This window comes from Lolium rigidum, chromosome 7 (assembly GCF_022539505.1).
Source record: "Lolium rigidum isolate FL_2022 chromosome 7, APGP_CSIRO_Lrig_0.1, whole genome shotgun sequence".
Classification (NCBI taxonomy): domain Eukaryota; kingdom Viridiplantae; phylum Streptophyta; class Magnoliopsida; order Poales; family Poaceae; genus Lolium; species Lolium rigidum.
The window spans coordinates 84,859,432-84,876,778 of record NC_061514.1 but is presented as its reverse complement, the minus strand read 5'-3'; the positions used below and the strand labels follow the sequence as shown (position 1 = coordinate 84,876,778).

General features: G+C 46.3%; 2 long non-coding RNA genes and 1 pseudogene across 2 annotated transcripts; 2 read left to right on the top strand and 1 right to left on the bottom strand.

Moving 5' to 3' along the window:
• Positions 1–2,014: 2,014 nt before the first annotated feature.
• On the top strand, positions 2,015–5,388 carry LOC124669629. The gene is made up of 5 exons (XR_006992271.1): positions 2,015–2,079; positions 2,155–2,223; positions 3,021–3,081; positions 3,640–3,775; positions 5,170–5,388. It is a non-coding gene; the product is annotated as an uncharacterized LOC124669629 (long non-coding RNA).
• Positions 5,389–8,909: 3,521 nt separating this feature from the next.
• LOC124669749 lies at positions 8,910–10,440 on the top strand. Its single transcript, XR_006992311.1, has 3 exons — positions 8,910–8,992; positions 9,075–9,738; positions 10,187–10,440. It is a non-coding gene; the product is annotated as an uncharacterized LOC124669749 (long non-coding RNA).
• Positions 10,441–14,093: 3,653 nt separating this feature from the next.
• LOC124671616 lies at positions 14,094–16,863 on the bottom strand (annotated as a pseudogene).
• Between the last annotated feature and the right edge of the window lie 484 nt (positions 16,864–17,347).

The following is a 17,347-nucleotide window of genomic DNA, read 5'->3' as shown; positions in this document are numbered from 1 at the left end:
TCCTAGTGTCTCTCTTGGACCTGAATGTTTGTACATACATCTAACACACCATTGCATGCTTGCGACAAGCACATGCATGCACACTTACTTCACCAATTGTCATACCTGGGTTAATTATCTTCCAAAAGATATATTTCTAAAATATTTCGTCAAAATAAACCCGACCACGCCACATGCATCATGTGAGTCGGCCGAGTCGCAAATCAAGAATATCACAAACCAGGGCGGGAATTAATGCTAGAGTCTAGGAGAGCTCCACCGGCGGCACCTGAGGCGGGAGGACAACCGAGTGTGGGAGGGGGTGGATATCAAGCAAAAGAATACCGATGAGCCTCTATCGCATGATCAAGAATAGCAAGATTACATGAGGACACCAGGGCGTTGCCCCGAAAGACGGTGGACGAACAAAACCATGCGACGCTAGAGTGCCCTGGCGATGATCAAAATATAGCGCATTATTGACGCCCCCGAAGGATGCGCATGTAACCTCTAGGACACCATGAACACGAGCTAGCTCCATATGAGCAGACCCAATGGTTGGAGGGAGAGGGAAAGAGACAACAAGCTAAAAGAATTTTATGCCTTCAAGATGTTATACCGAGACCGCACAACATCGCCAACTACAAGTATGAAGAAACTTCGCTACGGGTCTTCATCGTAATCCTAGCAAGAAACATAAAAACACCTATTTGACTGTTTAGAGTTAGTCATAGGAGCACGAAAATCCCTATCCAATGGGCCTCGCGACGTCTACCTCTAGCTTTTGGTTGAAAGTGACGATTCCAAACATTTCTCTTTGCTTAGAGTTGGTCATAGAGACCTGAAAAACCCTATTTGATGGGCTCTGCAATGTCTACCCTAGCTTTCAGTCGAAAGTGATGATTCCATGTGATAGTTTAGAGTTGGTCATAGGAGCATTAAAAATCCAATTCAGTGGGCCCCATGAAAACTACTCGGTAGCATATAATTTTTTTTTTTTGTAAGTGTTAGAGTTGGTCATAAGAATATTAAAACCCTAGGTGCTCTTACGGTTGGTTTGTACACATTTATTTCGTTTATCCTGGTGATATTCATGCCTTCGGTGTCATGAGGTTTTGAGCGGAGCTCCTAGCTAGAGTCTAGCATTCCGAGTCAAGGTGTCTCGAGGTGTTATCTTGGTTCACGAGTTTTTCCTACGCGCACGACTATGCATTCGTTCGGCGACGTGGACAGTGTGGCCTCGACTCCGTAGGTCCTAGGTCCTCCACCATCGTCGGGACACGGTTGCTACCGTCAAGGTGTCCACATCGGTAGCTACAATTGTATTTTCCGAGAATAGTCACATGGAAGATATCCCAATGGCTTGCATACATGGAGTAGGTGGTATGGGCACGGGTGGAATTTTTTCACGACGTGGTGTGATGCATCATGGACATGCACACATGGAGCTAGCTAATCACATTGATCGATATGGTTTAACACGCGCGTGTAGTTGAGTCTAGAACAAGCCGCTACTTATTAATCACGGACTACACCTCGCCTTTTCCCCTCCCACCCACAGCACCTCGCGTTCCACGTTCTCTCCCGATTACCCTGCCGCCGGCCACCACTGCTCCACCTGCGCCGCCGGCAGGCCATCCCCGCCCCTCTCCCGCCGACGGCCCCAGTGCTCCCCTAGTCCCCTTCGTCTACCAGTCCTATGCCTAGCCCCTCTCTCTCTCCCTAACCTCTGCGAGATACCAGCCTTTACCCCAGCTCCGTCGCTCCAGCCCCGCCGCCTAGTGGGTCTCCCCGACCTCGCCAGCGTCCGGCGAAGCTCCGGAACAGCCCCCCTGCAGAATCCATCGATGACGCGCCTCCAATCGAGCCTCAACCGCGTCGCCAAGAAACCCGAGGTCGCCGGCCGGCCGCCAGGCGTCCAGGAAGACGCGGGCAAGGCCAGACGCGACACTGTCTGGTCTTCCGCTTCCCCGTCGTCGCCTCGCAGCTCCGTCCCCGTGCGCCCCCTTCACCACCGGGTCCTCGCTTCCGGAGGTCTTGGCCGTGCGGGAGGAACCTTCCAGCGGCGTCGCCGGCGCCGTGATGCCGACCACCGAAGGGGTACGAGCCGTGACCCAACCCCCATCCCCCAATCCTCTTCTCCCTAATCTTAAAAAATGCTTCTTTCTTGTGCAGGTAGCCGGAGGAGAGATGTGGGGTTGATTGTTGCCGCCGTTCGCGGTATGCAGGGTTAGAACGCCGCAGGTGAGACCAATTCGTCAATCTGCAGGGATTTTTTTTTCATGCTTTGGTTGCACATGGATGCAAATCAGTTGTATGCAAAACATCTGTGCATATATAGTTTGAGAAATTGAGAATGGGCATTTAGTTCCTATGGTTTGCTGTTGATTAGTATATTACCTCTGCAATATTTGTTGCTAGCGAGCTACAGGGATCTGTAGCTGCAGGTAAGACCAAAATTCCTTGCTGTGCTACTGGGACTTGTACCCCCAGGAGTTTTTATCGGGAAGAAGAACTGCAAATGGTTTGCACGTTTGGTTGCGCATTGATGCAAAACAGTTCTGTGTGAACCTTCTTTACATGTATAGTTTGAGCAATTTAGAGAGGACAGGTAGTTGCTATGGTCTGTTCTGATTAGTACATTAATCATGCTATTTTTTGTGTGTTCAGGCTTAATGTCTATGCATCGGTTAGAGTTCGTCCACCTGTAGCTCTTGCGATTGCTTTGACACTGTTTAGTTAAACAAAGTTGAGAATTAATCAACATCCATGTGTATGTCAGAAAATTAGAATGCTGGAGAGTGAGCTTTAAAACAAATGGATCTTACTGTTTATGTGTGCGTATGCAACTCTGTTTGGCTGAAAATCAGTGTATTTCATAGTAAATGTTAATGCTCAATTCACATGGAGTTATGTGCATTTGCTGCTGTTTATTTCGAAAGATGCATTTGTAGATTACATGTGCTGCTGTTACCATGTGTTGCCATGTATACCATGATATCCGGGTTTGCTTTGCTGACCATGCTTTGTTCTTGTTCTAGGATAACGAGAAGGACTAAAGGACAGCGGTGGCCTTGTTTTTCTACTCCATGTTGTGTTTAGGTGAAGTTTCTGTTTCCTCTCCATGTCTTGATGATAATCGAGACCTTTAGCCGGTTGTGTTTGTGCAATATGTTTACTGCTGGGTGGATTAGGTATTTGTATTACAGGCGGTGAGGTTAATTTCAATGTTGCACTGTGGTGCCTGTGATAATTGTGAGTTGTGCTAGAACTTTACTTTATTTTTGTGCTGCTATCTTGCTAAGTTGTCAATAGCTTTGTTTCACCCAAAGAATGCTATTTGCTGGAATTGCAGGCTCTCTAAATTAATAATTTGGTCACCGCTTTATTGCTGACACCTCTTTGGATGAAAAACGTCTTTTGTCTGCTGGATTTGCATCTCACTTGCAAGTCTTGCGCAGCCGCATCTCATATGCACTACCTAAATTTCGATTCGATTCACTTAAGTGCACATCAATAACTCTTGTGATGGGAGGGATCAGATGTTTTGCTACTGTATATATCATGTGCTATTTTATGATTTGTTGCTGCTGTAGAGAGTTAATCATATAACAGTTCTTTGTATTGAGTTGGCATGTATTGATTGAATTTTTGTGCCAGTCTGACTAGGGAAGGATTTGGCCAGCAGCAAAGCGGCAGGATGATCGGGACAGAGGTGTTTTCTTCGCAGGCCCTCTCTCTGCCCCGGTACAAGACCGGCAAAGATGAGCTTACGGTGCTTCCCCAGGACACCAAGGTAATCGAAAGGTAGCTCTTTTTTCTGTAATATAAATGGTGATCTTAACTTCACTGCTGTACTGTACTGTTGTGCCAGTGTCAATTGTTAGGTGATGTGATTGAACTTTACTTTAATTTCGAAGCTGATCTAGTTCGTTTTCCAAACAGCTTTGTTTCACCCATTGAAATGAATGCTATTTAGTGGAGTTGTAGTCTATCTAAGTTGAAAATTCGATCACTGTTTTACTCCTGATCGCTATGGATGAAAAGTGTCTATTTTCTCTTGAATTTGTATCTCACTTGAATTCGTGTGTTGTTTAAGTATCATGTGAACTGTTTGGCCTTTTTTCCCCCTAGTAGTGCGTTTCTTTGGTGATGTTAACTTCACTGCTGTACTGTTGTGCCGTGTCAATTGTGAGGTGCTGTGCTTGAACTTTACTTTAATTTCGAAGCTGATCTAGCTCGTTTTCGAAACAGCTTTGTTTGATGTTGGGGCTCGCTCTCGCAGCCCCTCTCTTCTTCTTCTTCTACCTCTGATCTCTCACAATCTCTCTTGTCTCTCTCACCTCACAAGAACACACTCATGGTGAGAAATACTACACAACACACACGCACACCTCACCAAGGAGAATATTTGCTTTGCAACTTCCTCCCGGTGAGACCATATTGGCTACATTTTACTCAGCCCTCACGGCCGTCTTTTCCATTAGCTCAATGCACATATTTATACAAGGGACTCTGGAGTAGCTACCCACTAACTGACCGGCCACTAACTCACTCACGCCACTAACCACATAACCGCATGCATATCCTGGAAACGCTCTTGGATCCACATGACCCGGACAATGCACACTCATACATAAACAACAGATCTCTACGCCACGACTAGGTAAACAACTACCTGCAACACGTTGCCTTCAGTTCTCTCATGCAGCTGCATCACACGGCACTGGGTATCTCGCCATCAGTCGCATCGCACGACCATCGCAGGCATCTCACCTCTGTGCATGGCTGAAGCTTCACCTGCTTTCCTACGACACCTAAACTGCATGCTTAACAAGAAACTAAAATATGCAGATATGTAATATCAAGATTAGAGCTGACATAGATCCTACGGGCAGAGAAAAAAAAAAAGAAGAAGAGAGGGGCTGCCAGAGCGAGCCCCAACATTTGACCCATTGAAATGAATGCTATTTAGTGGAGTTGTAGTCTATCTAAATTGACAATTCGATCACTGTTTTACTCCTTATCGCTATGGATGAAAAGCGTCTATTTTCTCTTGAATTTGTATCTCACTTGAATTCGTGTGTTGTTTAAGTATCATGTGAACTGTTTGGCCTTTTTTCCCCCTAGTAGTGCGTTTCTTAACTCTGTCAAATTGATGAACTTACTTATTACTTTGTCAAGTGGCAGCTACATGGAAGGGGGAATGAGGACAAGTTGAAGCAGTCTTGCCGGTATGTTACTTGAAGAACAGAACTCTGAGTGGCCAGCCTGGTATATCTTGTTTCTTATGTCGAGCAATAGTTTCATGCAAGTCTGTTGTGTGTGTGTGAGAGAGAAATATGTGCATTGGATGCTGAAGTTTGGTTGAACTTGTGGGTATGCTTGACTGAATGTTAATTATTTGCATGTGCCAAGTTAAATGCTGATCCATTACTAGTACTCCCTCCTTCACGGTATACTGGGCGCACTTCCAAATCCATACATTTCCACTACCAGCACTTATAAGGCGTATTAGCATTAATTACCCAAATTAAGTGGAGCGTTTTGGCCCACAAATTGCTCCTCTTCCTGGTTTCCTTTCGGCTGTGTGATCGCTGGCTCGATCCGGCTGAATCGTTCTCCGCCAATGCATGCACGAAAAGGAGTCATTTACTGGCCGGGAGGAATACCAAAGAGACTAATTAGCATAAAATTAGACGTGGAAGGTTTAATGGCCTGCTACTTTTCCGTTCATCTCAAACGATTTTAGATCCAATCAACGATTGCCTTGGTCCCAGAGATAGCTCAAGGACGCCCTGTAAACTGTGAAGGAGGGAGTACTATGCATGCAGTCACCGCCACCAGTAGCAGGCAACAATTGACAAGCTGTCTGTTTTTGAGTCTTGTGTGTGCACTCTGTAACGAGCTTTTATTGGCTTGGCTAGTAGTACATTGCGTGCTCGTGTTAGATTTATTCAAAGTGTGCAATGGGGGCATGAACACCGATAGCTAGTTGGTTTATTAAACTGGGATGGGTAACTAGCTCAAATAGTACTGTAGTGCTTTTGGTTTCTTAATTAAAGCAGAAGAGATCCTAAACAGCGTGCCAGGTTTTTCCGTCTGCGTTGATTCACCTGTTGTGTTTAAAACTCGTCTAGCTCCCACCGGCCGCGGCTAACGCCGAGCCCCACCGTCGGCGCCATCTAGGTTTTCCCCGTCGATCCAAAGGTCGCAGGGATGTGGAGTAGGACCACCAGGGAGGAGTGAGTGCTGAACTTTTGGGTAGATCGAATTCTTTTAATGTGTAGATTCGCTCATTTGATTTGTATCGAGTCAGCTTTTACACTCAGTTTGATTTGTATGTCGTCTACTCTTAACGCGTAGATTCACTCATTTGTAGTACCCGTATGCATGTAGTCACTTTGGAAACGTAGGGAGTAGCTATTTTGAACCTATAATTGGTTATTAGCTGAGTGATCTTAGTGGTTCGGGTACAGCACTAGCAGGTCGTATGACGCAAAGAAGAAGAAAGACGAAGGCTAGTACAGTAGACTTTCTTTTTGCCTCAAAATATCCGTCCATAAAAAATATGTCAGAGAATTATGTAAATACGGATATATCTATATATTTCCTCTGTCCTGAAAAGGATGTCGAAGATTTATGTAAATTTAGATGTGTATCTAGACACAATTTAATGTATAGATACATCCAAATTAGATAACTATGCGACATATTTTTCTTTCCGGATGGATGGGGAGTACTAAAGAGTGGTAGTACATGTACATCTCCGTTTAAACAAGGGAAAGGCTGGTATTCCCCCGGACGATTTGTACGCACTTTTCCTCCGCCTCCACAACATGCCACGCGTCCGTAGAGGACCCACACATCACCGCCCAACCGCACCTTATCCCTTCGTTCTCTTCGTCTTCCCTTTCCCCATCCTCCTCCATTGCTCGCTCACGGCATGGCTCCATCCGTTGCCACATTCCACGGGCCACCGACACCTCGGGTTCCCAAACGCTGCCGCGGCCTCACGGAATCCTATATCCGTCGCGCGTGCTCAGCTCTCCGCCTCGCTATCGACGACTCGCGCGTTACTATGGTGCCCAGGCGTTGGAATCTGCAGTCGTGCTATGCTACTCGCCTCGCCGCCGCTGGGCATGGAGCTCCCAGGTCGAAATCAGCCGTGGCCGCGCTTCCATATGGGGAGGGGGGGGGGGGGGGCTTCCGCGCCGGAATCCGCATGCCGTTGTGAGGGGAGGCAACGCCGAGGCGGTCGTCCATTCTGCAGCAAGGGGGAGGCGGAAGCAGTTACAGCCGGCGAGCGGAGGAGGTTGCTGCAAGCGGCGTCCAGTGTCGCTACAACAGACGGTCGGGCTTGCTACAATGTGTTGGCGGCGTTGCTACTCAGGTACGCGAGTAGAAAAAACCTTGGTCGGGACCTATCCTTGGTACAGTAATTAAATAAATAGTGGGGACTGAGGCGGAGTAGTACGTAGGGCCACTTCTTTTCGGCTTCTCCGTTGGCTTCTGGAAGAAGCTTCTCCCCACCACCTTCTCCTAGAAGCTCGAATCCAAAATTTGTTTTGGCTTATAATCTAGTTTGATCTAAACTCGAGTATAAGCCAGAACAAATTTGGCATCAGAGCTTCTGGGAGAAGTAGGTAGGAAGAAGCTTCCCCATAAGCCATCGTAGAAGCCGAAAAGAAGTGGCCTGTAGTAGCAATGGATGGCCAATGGAGAAGCAGCAATATTCACGTACGCGAGTAGGGAGGTGCACGAATTTGAGGGATGACTTAAGTAGTATATTTTTCCGTAAGGAAAAAAAAAAGGCAGTAACGCATTTTACTTGTCGGGCATCCAGTGGCTAATATTGGTCCAAGGAAAAGGCTTTTGGCGGGAAGCGTACCGAAATTGATTGATTACCACTTGGGCTTGGGCACAGGTCAGACCTCGTGTAGGTGCCTAGGTGGCATTGAGAACAAGCAAGTGCGTGGGTACTTGCCCTATGCTAGGGAGCTCCACGACACCGACCTGTCGCCCGCCGGTAGGGAGAAAAGGCCACCCCGCTCGTCCCCCCCTTTCCCCTCCCGAAAGAGCTCTCGGTAGGAGAGACTCAACCTGCGTTGATCTCTCCCCGGCGGCGCCTCAGGTACGCCCCTCCTCCCCCGTTCTTCCTTCCTTCTCCTCCCTGGCACTCTTTCTCCTCGCCCTCCTCTGTGATTTCTCCCCCTAGGCCGTCCTTCCCCTGCAAGCCTTCGCTAACCCTAGATTGACGGGGCCGCCGCCATCTCATCTCCTCTTCTCACAGATGGGAGTACAAGTGAAGGTCACCATGGGCTGCTACTCTGTCGGCGACGAAGGATGGCGAAAAGGACGCATCGGGTGCAGACGGATTCGGTGGATGGATGGGCGAGCCCGCATCACGGTATGTTTTCTTCTCCTCTCCAGGTCATGGATCATCTGTCTTCTCATCCCCACCAAATTTCATTTATATTTTAGGAGGCCAAAAATATGGTAATATTCTGTGCAGGCTAGATTTTCTTCTAATATTCTCATGAAATTATGAAATCAGGAGTCAGATAGGGTGGGGAAAGCTAGCAACCAGTGAGATCTGGGATGAAAAGGAGGAGGCATACACGAGTGTGGAAGAAGAGATGGTGAGGGATGATGCCGTACATGTAAAAGTTGAGCTTGAGACGGATTGAACTGTACTGTGCGGATGAAAAATGTTACTGAATAGGCAGTAGTGGTCGTGCTATATCCCAATTTATGTTTCTTGTTTGTCAAAGTAGGCTTATTCTGAATTTCTAATGATAGTTATCCTCTATTGAATTTGACAGTGCGTAAATTGTAAGGTTAATGGCTGCATCTCAGGTATATATATGTTTATAAGTTTATTAATACTAAGATGTGGAGATTATTCCCTTATTCCTATTATTGCAGACTCAGAATAAATAAATTTTCATTGCATTCTTCACACAGGTTGAATATAACTGCCTATGTTTCAATGCGCTGAAAGGTTTACTAGGTGATTAATTTCTTTCTCTTCGCTTATTAAACTAACTGAATTTAATTTGCACCATTTGACACAATTTTCTTTCTTGCTATAGGTTCGTATATGTAAGTCATTCTCGTCCTTTTTACCAAGTTACAGACGACAAAAATCCTTTACCTCAGAGGACAATAGAAGACCCAGCTTTCACACCTCACCATACCATATGTCTTCTCTTTACATTGCTGTCTTTTTGCCTCTTTATTTCTTCTCCCCCAGTTTTCTACCAGGAAGTAGAATCCATTTTCATGTTTTTTTTACATTCATGGTCTCAAGATCTAGCTGCTGATGGTTGGGAAGCAACGCAGAGGCTGCATGATGTTGCAATGATGCATAACAAAGGTAACTCATCTCTCTGACACTGAATTCATTAGGAATTGTGCGGTCACTGCTAGATGTTAGGAAGTACCTTGTAGGTTGCACATTGTATGCTCCTTGATAACTACATGGCTAAGTGAAGAAGGTAAATTTTCTCTCAGACATTAAGTTTATTTTAGAATATTAATGTAACTTCACTTTGATGTACTCCCTATGTTCCTAACGATAAGATATTTTGGTAAGCTGAATTGACTTGCCAAAACATCTTATATTTTGTGAACGGACAGAGTAGTTATTTTTTTGATGATCCAAATTTATGGCTAAATTCTTTTGGTGACATTGTAGGATAATTAACTGAACATCCATGTGTTCTTCGGATACCTGATCTGCAAAGTTCCAGTTTGGTATGTAGCATTAAATTACAAGTTCAATCGATATGATTCATGTGTCATGCTTGCTACTTTCTAGCAGTTTTGCATCCTCCTCCTCTCAGATTTGTTTACGTTTTTAGTGGTATATGAGTTAAACAACAAAACGGTTATGTGCACATATGTCCCTTTATATCTATGGATATTTCTGCTTGTAAATGAGCGTAATTTTCATGTTAGCCAATCCACTGAGGTAAATGAGCAAAGTCCTCCTGAGGATTTCTATTTTCTCTTGTTTATTTTGACTTGCCTACTAATTAGAAATTCTTGCTTATAATGGGGATTCAAAGAAGCTTGATAGTTCTGTTGCATTAGTCAAACTGTCAATAATAGTTATGTGTGCAAAAAAGAATCGACTTGTATCGTCCGCATCTTATTTTCTACCATATTATTCTCTATTCGAAGTCTTTGTACCCTTGTGCAGTGCCAAAGAAATTTCATGAAATACAAATGTGTATTTGGCTGTGTACCAAGAATCTGGAACTTTAGGCTGAACCGGTCAGGTGTTTATCAACCATCTCATATAGAAAATGGATGATATCTTTGGTTTTAGTTTGTGGGATATATAGTTTTTTATCTCTGCATTTTTGCTTCTGACTTGCAACTGGAGATTGCTAAAACAATATGAATGGTTATCTTTTGCAACCTGAATTAGTTTTTAAGATGAGCATAACTTGAGATTTGGTACAACAATACTGAAACATAATTTGTGATGTGTATCTTTGTGCCAGGTCTCGGCACAGTTGCTCCTTTTGACTATGCTTGGTTTTTTTTTTTTTGATATATGCAGGTTTGACCTGATTTGTCTAATCCGAGACAAGGCCGAATACTAAGTGATATATATCTGACCAAGTAAATTGTTTCAATGCATTCAAAGGATTCAGATGTGTATATGCCAACTTCTGCTCCAACTTTTGATAGAATCCATTATAGTGCAAGAATCGAGCAAATTATAGCTTTTACTTTTATACTATGCATGTATAGAAAATACATGTCTTAGCTTTTCACATGTTTAGTTTTTAAGTTATTGTAAGGTAAGATTTGCCTTGCAAGTTATATACCTTCTAGAGTAGCAAAGCATACTTCCTGTTTTACAACCGAAATATTATTTTAGAACTAATAGTAGCACCCATTTTCTATTCCATTATTAAGTAACGGATTGCTACTGAAAACTTGACAGCCTGCTCAGTGCCATTTTGCTTTTATACTATCTGAGACCATGGGTTGCATCGGGCTCTAAGAAGTGTTATTTATCGGAGCGAGAAAGGCCAAAAGGTTGTGCATAAATTTTCACATTTCATGAGCTTGCTGCTGCCATTTGGGACTTCGGACAAGATTGCGTGAAGACCTAGGGAGCTTTTGGCTGCATATGTGAATTTCCTCTGGAGAATGGGCATGCTTGTCTTCCGAAATATTCTTGATACCTGAGTTTCTACTGGATATACATGTTTGTTTAACTTTCGACTTATCTAGAAGAAATGTACACTGACGTCAAATAATTCGATGTTGTTACTTTCTTTATTCTTTTTCATTATTCCAATATATGTTGTTGGAGTTAATAAACTTCAACGTGTTGGTCCTGAAAGAAATATAAGATCTATGGTTTGAGTTCGTATGCTCACTGTTTTGCATTACACCAACTTTCTAAACCCAATCGGTTATTGTGTTGATAGTTAACACCTAACAATGTATTATTGGTTTGTGCCATGATTATGACGCAGAGGGCCGGCTAGGAAGCGCCCCAAGGGGCGCTCCAGCCTCTAGTCTATACCTAATAATAAAGGGAGAAGCGTTTCCGTGGTTTGGTCCGTCACACCTGATTTTCGTCCGTTCGTTTTCGTTCGTCCGTCGTGCCCAGCTTTCCTACGTCTCCCCCTGTCCAGCTGAACCGCGTCGAGTATGGAGCCACACAAAGTCCGGCTGGACCTGATCCTTCTTTAAATAGCTAACGATCATACCGTATGCCACGGACACAGGCGCTAGGTCTGAAACTTTGTTTAACTCAAAAGGTTTCCTCAGTCGTTGTCTGGACACCGATCTGGCCTATGTATTGCACGTCAAAAGAAAAACGCCAGCAGAAGCAACGATCGGAGCAGACCAAAAATTCGGACGGGAGACAACCGTCATACGCAGAGTCCAGATTGAATCTCTGAGGTAATAGAAAGAGTCCAGGTGTAGTGTGGGAATCACGATCAGAACCGCGCGCGAGTCGGTCTTTTCTTGGCTTTGTCTATACCAAAAAATATAGGAGCGTTAGATTTTGCTCTGCAACAATCGATCTAAGACAAACAGAAAAATAACGACGACTTTGATGCACCACCACCACCTCCTCCTTCCCGGCGGAGGTCATGACTCATGAGCCGGGTTGTCGACGGGGGCGAGAGCTGGCAAACCAGTACCACTACACGCGGGCGGCAGGATCATGAGGTGTCTCATGGATTAATTCTGCAACAGCCTAGCTGAGGTCGCCAATGTCGCCGACGTCAAAGTCATCTGCAAAGTGTACCTCTCGTCTAGGGTTCTGAACTTCTGATCACGCCAAAGGTTAAGGAGGACCGGGAAACTAGGCACGTCAGGACCAAGAGGAGCGCCGCTGCGGGCGGCGCACTAAGTGCGAAACTGCATTATATCCTGACGAGCGCTGCGCCATGTCGACGAAGCAGTTCGCTGACCTTGCTGCACTCTTGATCTTAACTTTTTGCTGCACTCTTGATCTTAATTAACTGGATTTACTTTGGGCGTGCTGCGTCGGACCGCAATCGGCACAACATCGACGGGGACATGCATTCTTCCAGCGCGCTGATGGAAATCATGCAGCTCGCATCGTGGAGGTTGTCGTACCAGCTGCCGCGCGTGGCCGATACCTTCAAGCTAGCTTGGCTGTGGATCAAACTGAATTAATTTCTTCAATGTATGCTGCTAGGTGCTTCCTCCATTCACACAAAGATTGCTATCTGAAATTCTGAACATTCATGTTGCTATAGCTGCTCACGCACATCAGTGTAAATGACCAGACTTGGGTGCGCCTAGAGGCTGAACTCAACATGTTTCTTCAGATACACTAGGAGTTGGTGTTGGATGCTGCAGTTGTTGATAAGTGCAGAGATAAGGTCGTGGCTGCCGAGGATCATCAACGAGGCGGCAAAGGTCAATGTTGTGCCGGACTCGCACGCAGGGCGGTCCGACAGATTGTCTGTCTTGGATCTACCAACAAGCTGTACACTACATCAAGGCTGATCTATCACAGCACCCTCGACACTACATAATCAACAAATTGGACACTACGTCGTCTACAAGTAAGGGTTGATGGAGAGCTATTATGTATACACCACATGTTGGTTGATTTTTTTATTTTAAGTTTACTTCGGTTATTCTGATAATTGTCTTTAAACGATATTTCAAGTCCTCCTTCCTGCATTTTGAACTATAACATAAACTCAAATTTTTCTATGTTTGTTCATGCTAAATTGAAAAGGTCCATGTGCTTCTATCTTAATTGGTTGTTGTGTAAGATGTCTTCTTCCAGTTAGGGGTGTTGAAATGTCAATAATACGTATACCTGATGGTTGGTACTAAATCTTCTACAGTAGCAATAGTGAGTAGTATCATTGGAAGAAATATGTGCTCATGTTTTCAAGATAGAAAACTCTATAGGTTTGGAAAAAAGGGAAAGTATTAACACGCCTAGGGTTTTGAGCATTAGCCTAATAAAACATATACCATAAATCAACGCGCAAGTCAATCCATTTTGGGGCAGAAGTGATCAATATAGAACAGATTAAAAATTATTTTAATAAACCCGTTGCAACGCACGGGCAAATTTACTATCTATCTATACCTATATATATAATAATAAAGAAAATAAGGTTTCTTGCGGTCCAACATTTTTTTGGACGGATTTACCCTCTCATCAAAATACAAAAACGGACTGAAATTACCCACTTTGCCACCCATAAGTCATACCGGTTGGATTTTCTTTTCTCCCGTTCGAACAAATCGTCTGTTTCGTATCCAAGGGAGAAAGGCCACGGTTGCGATTTTGCCAACCCGCGCATCACAATCCCCTCGAACAGAACCACCGCGCTGCATGTGAGATGCTCCAAGAGACTGGCTTCACGGTGGCCTTCTTCATCGCATCTACTCTCCAGGACATGCGAGGCTGTCCTCGCCGCATATACTCCCTTGGTCGCATCGGAGCGGGTATCCTCGGTCCCGGCCTATACAGCTATACTCCCATGCATGGTCGCGACGGAGGCGGTATATCCTCGGCCGCCACCATGCCGGCGAGGCGGAGTCGGTATATCCTCGGTCGCAGCCTACCTCGACCGTGATCACGCTGGCGAGGACCAGCCGCGCACCTTCTTCGCAGACGCGCTCCCAGTTCCAACTATTCCGTCAGTGCGTTTCTGAGGAGTAGCTTTTGTGAGCCTCTGAACGACATCGTTCTGTCAGATTTTGTATATTACAATGATGCTGGCACAATCACAACCAGCGAATCAAAGATGTTAGATGTAGCACTCCATAACAATTAGTAGAAAGGTCTGGTACTGCATACACGAACACCACGCGACCCGCCATAGTCTTGAGTGATCTCACGTGTCCACAGAAACCAAGCTTTGGCGAAAATCACAGCCTTAATAAAAAAATCTAGCGGCCAGTTCATTGCCGTGCAATACATTACAAGTGCTCAAACTCTGGTTTAAGATGATGTTGCCTTTCTGATCCTATCGGCCGTCGCCTCCTCATCGACCGGGAGCAACCTGCAGGTAGCAGCGCTCGCATCCGAGTACAGCTGAAACCTCTAAATGAGCTTTATCTGGAACTGTAGAAGATATTAGTGCTGTTGGCTTTGATTAATTCTACTAGGTATTTTTGTATTTTATTTTTAGAAGTGTTCAATGAAAATTATGACAATACTTACACTTGCAATTTTTAAATTTTAACGAAGCTGATTTTTTTAAAGAAGTAGATTTTAGTTACGGGATGTGATCCGTAGCAACGCACGGGTTTTGTCCTAGTATATAAAACGCGCGGCGTGCCTGCTCCTTAATTACAGGGACGGTCCATCTCCCGTGCGGGGCCCGTTCTCGTCCCGTTGGCCGAATCGTGACAGCTGCCGTTCGTCCGAAAAAAAAGGAAGGAGTGTACGCAGGTCCTCGTACGGGCCAAGTCCATGGACCGGCACTGGCCGCGGTCGCGGACGGGCCAGTAGTGCAGCAGCGGCAGGAGGCCCCTGGAGAAGAAGTCGTGGAACCTCGGCCGCACCACCAGCGCCATGGAGTCGCACGCCAGGATGTACTTCCCGCTCACCGACCACCCGCGTCCTTCCGCGTAGATCTTGTACCTTCCCGTTGCAAGAATATATGTCCCTGACTGTCAGCCACTACACGTCGCACGAATGTGAATGTGACTGTGATGAACGGAGTTTAATTACCTTACCTGTGTGTGCATCGATTCCCTGAACCCGTTTCGTACCTGCTCTCTCCAGTCCTGGAAAAAAATGCAGTACGTAAGCGTTCATAAGCCTGCAGGCTACTGGTACTGAACTACGGTATCGATGTGGCGTTGTGGACGTGCCTGCGCATAGATCCGCGCCTTCCAGTCGCGCTCGCGGGACACGTTGCATTTGAGGAGCTCCCAGCGCACCGTGCCCACCGTCGGGTTACCCTTCCAGAACGCGTACGGCATCCTGCGCGTCCAGTGCAGCGCGGCGTTCCCTTCACCGATCTCCCTTCTAAGTGCTTCCCATGGCTTTATGTTCAGCTCCGGCCTTCGTAAATCGAAACAGAACCAGTCGACAATGTACCACTCGACAGACGCTGTATGGTAGTACGTGATAGAATGCGTGTATTTACCAGCCCCAGAAGGACCAGTCAGGGAAGGCGATGTCCAGCGTGGGCTCGCTGCCGCAGTACCGGAACAGCGGCGGCGGCGCGTGGTCGCCGGCGTCCACGACCGGCAGGTCCTGGCAGTCGAACATGAGGTCGAGGTCGGGGACGCGGCCGGCGTGGCGGCGGAGCAGCTGCAGGATGCCCCACTGCGTGAACACGGCGCGCGTCTGGAAGCACCGGCCGTAGCGCGCCACGTAGAGGCGCCCGGCGATCACCGTGACCCGGAACTTCGGCCCGTACCGGTGGGCGCCATCCAACGTCTCGCGCGTGATCCCCGTGACTCGCCATGGCCGCAGGTCCTCGTGGATCCACCGGAAGTAGGCAGGGCAGGCCGGAGCTGGTGGATGTCTCTGAGGAAGAGGCGACAAACCGGCAGGTTCGGACGGTCTCCGGTTTGCGCCTAGACTGGTGAAGCGGGCAGAACTCAGCGCCGGCTCCGGACTCCTTGCACTTGCAGCGTTTTGAGCTACGGCTCTAGTGGCGATAGGAATGATTGGAGCAACCTGTAGTTTGCATGATGCTTTTTAACAAGTTACTCATATGCTAGAAGAACTGATGCAATCTAAATGAATTGTTAAACACGATTTGTTTTGTAACGAGATTGTTTTATGAAGTTCAGTGGATGCTTTGGTTGCACGGCAGAGTTGTCGGCAATCGTGATACTGTTCTAAATCCAGATGCGTTGGTCGGCCAGTACCAAGTACAGTCTCGACTCGCAGTTGATCCTGACCTACCAAGAATCTACCCAGCTTGACGGATGAACAAACTCAACTACTGGTAGTGCTTTGCAATATGGCTTGATGCATCTGGAATTATGTCACGGCATGTCAGGAAACAAGACAGAGATGCTACAAGGCACTTTAGGAACTTTACTCTGGTGCTGGCAGATATCCAGTAGGCGGAGACGAGAGCGCCGGCGACAATCGCGGCGATGAAGACGAACAGGCCGCGGTTCACAGCCAGAAAGGGAGCCGCCAGGCTCCGAGTGAGCCGATCAGCCTTCGCAGCAGTCTGCATCTCTCAACCTGATACCGTGGCTTCTTCCCTCCTCGGACAAGCCGACGCTAGTACAGGCGATGAGCTCGTCATCTCTTCCTCCTTTCACTGGTTTTTCTTTTAATATCTTAGACTCACGCCTATGTTTTTCCTATCCGGCCTCTACTAATGCTAGCTTGGTTATGGAGTAGTATTCAAGATCCATATGATGAACTTGCCCAGATCATCTGATATAGACTGGCTAGCCATTCTGCTCCCATCATCCAGTTCGCTGTATCAGATATAACTTTCTCGACCAAAGTGGTCATCCACCGACGGGTTGTTTTCACATTTATTGGCGTGCTAAAATGCTAGTGCACTAGTGCCTAGCGGTAGCATGGAGCTTCCTCCAGGCAGAATGGCCACATCGTGCGTGTAATATTTCTTCTTTGGGTCTCTGTCCTGGACTTACTCAGCTGAGGTTTTGCTGCACACTGCAGGCTTTAGGATCTTGATCAAACGAGCGGTCAGTACATACTAGTCAATACAAATAGTTTCCCGGATCGTGCCTAATTTCTTGTTTGAGGGAGATCGCTTAACGTGTATGCCCATGATACCCATTCCGAAAAAATATATAATTAAAAGACCTCTCCAAAGTTTTGATGTCTTGAATCACCGGCCCACATGTAGAATGATCCCTCTCAGTGGACTTGATTCGC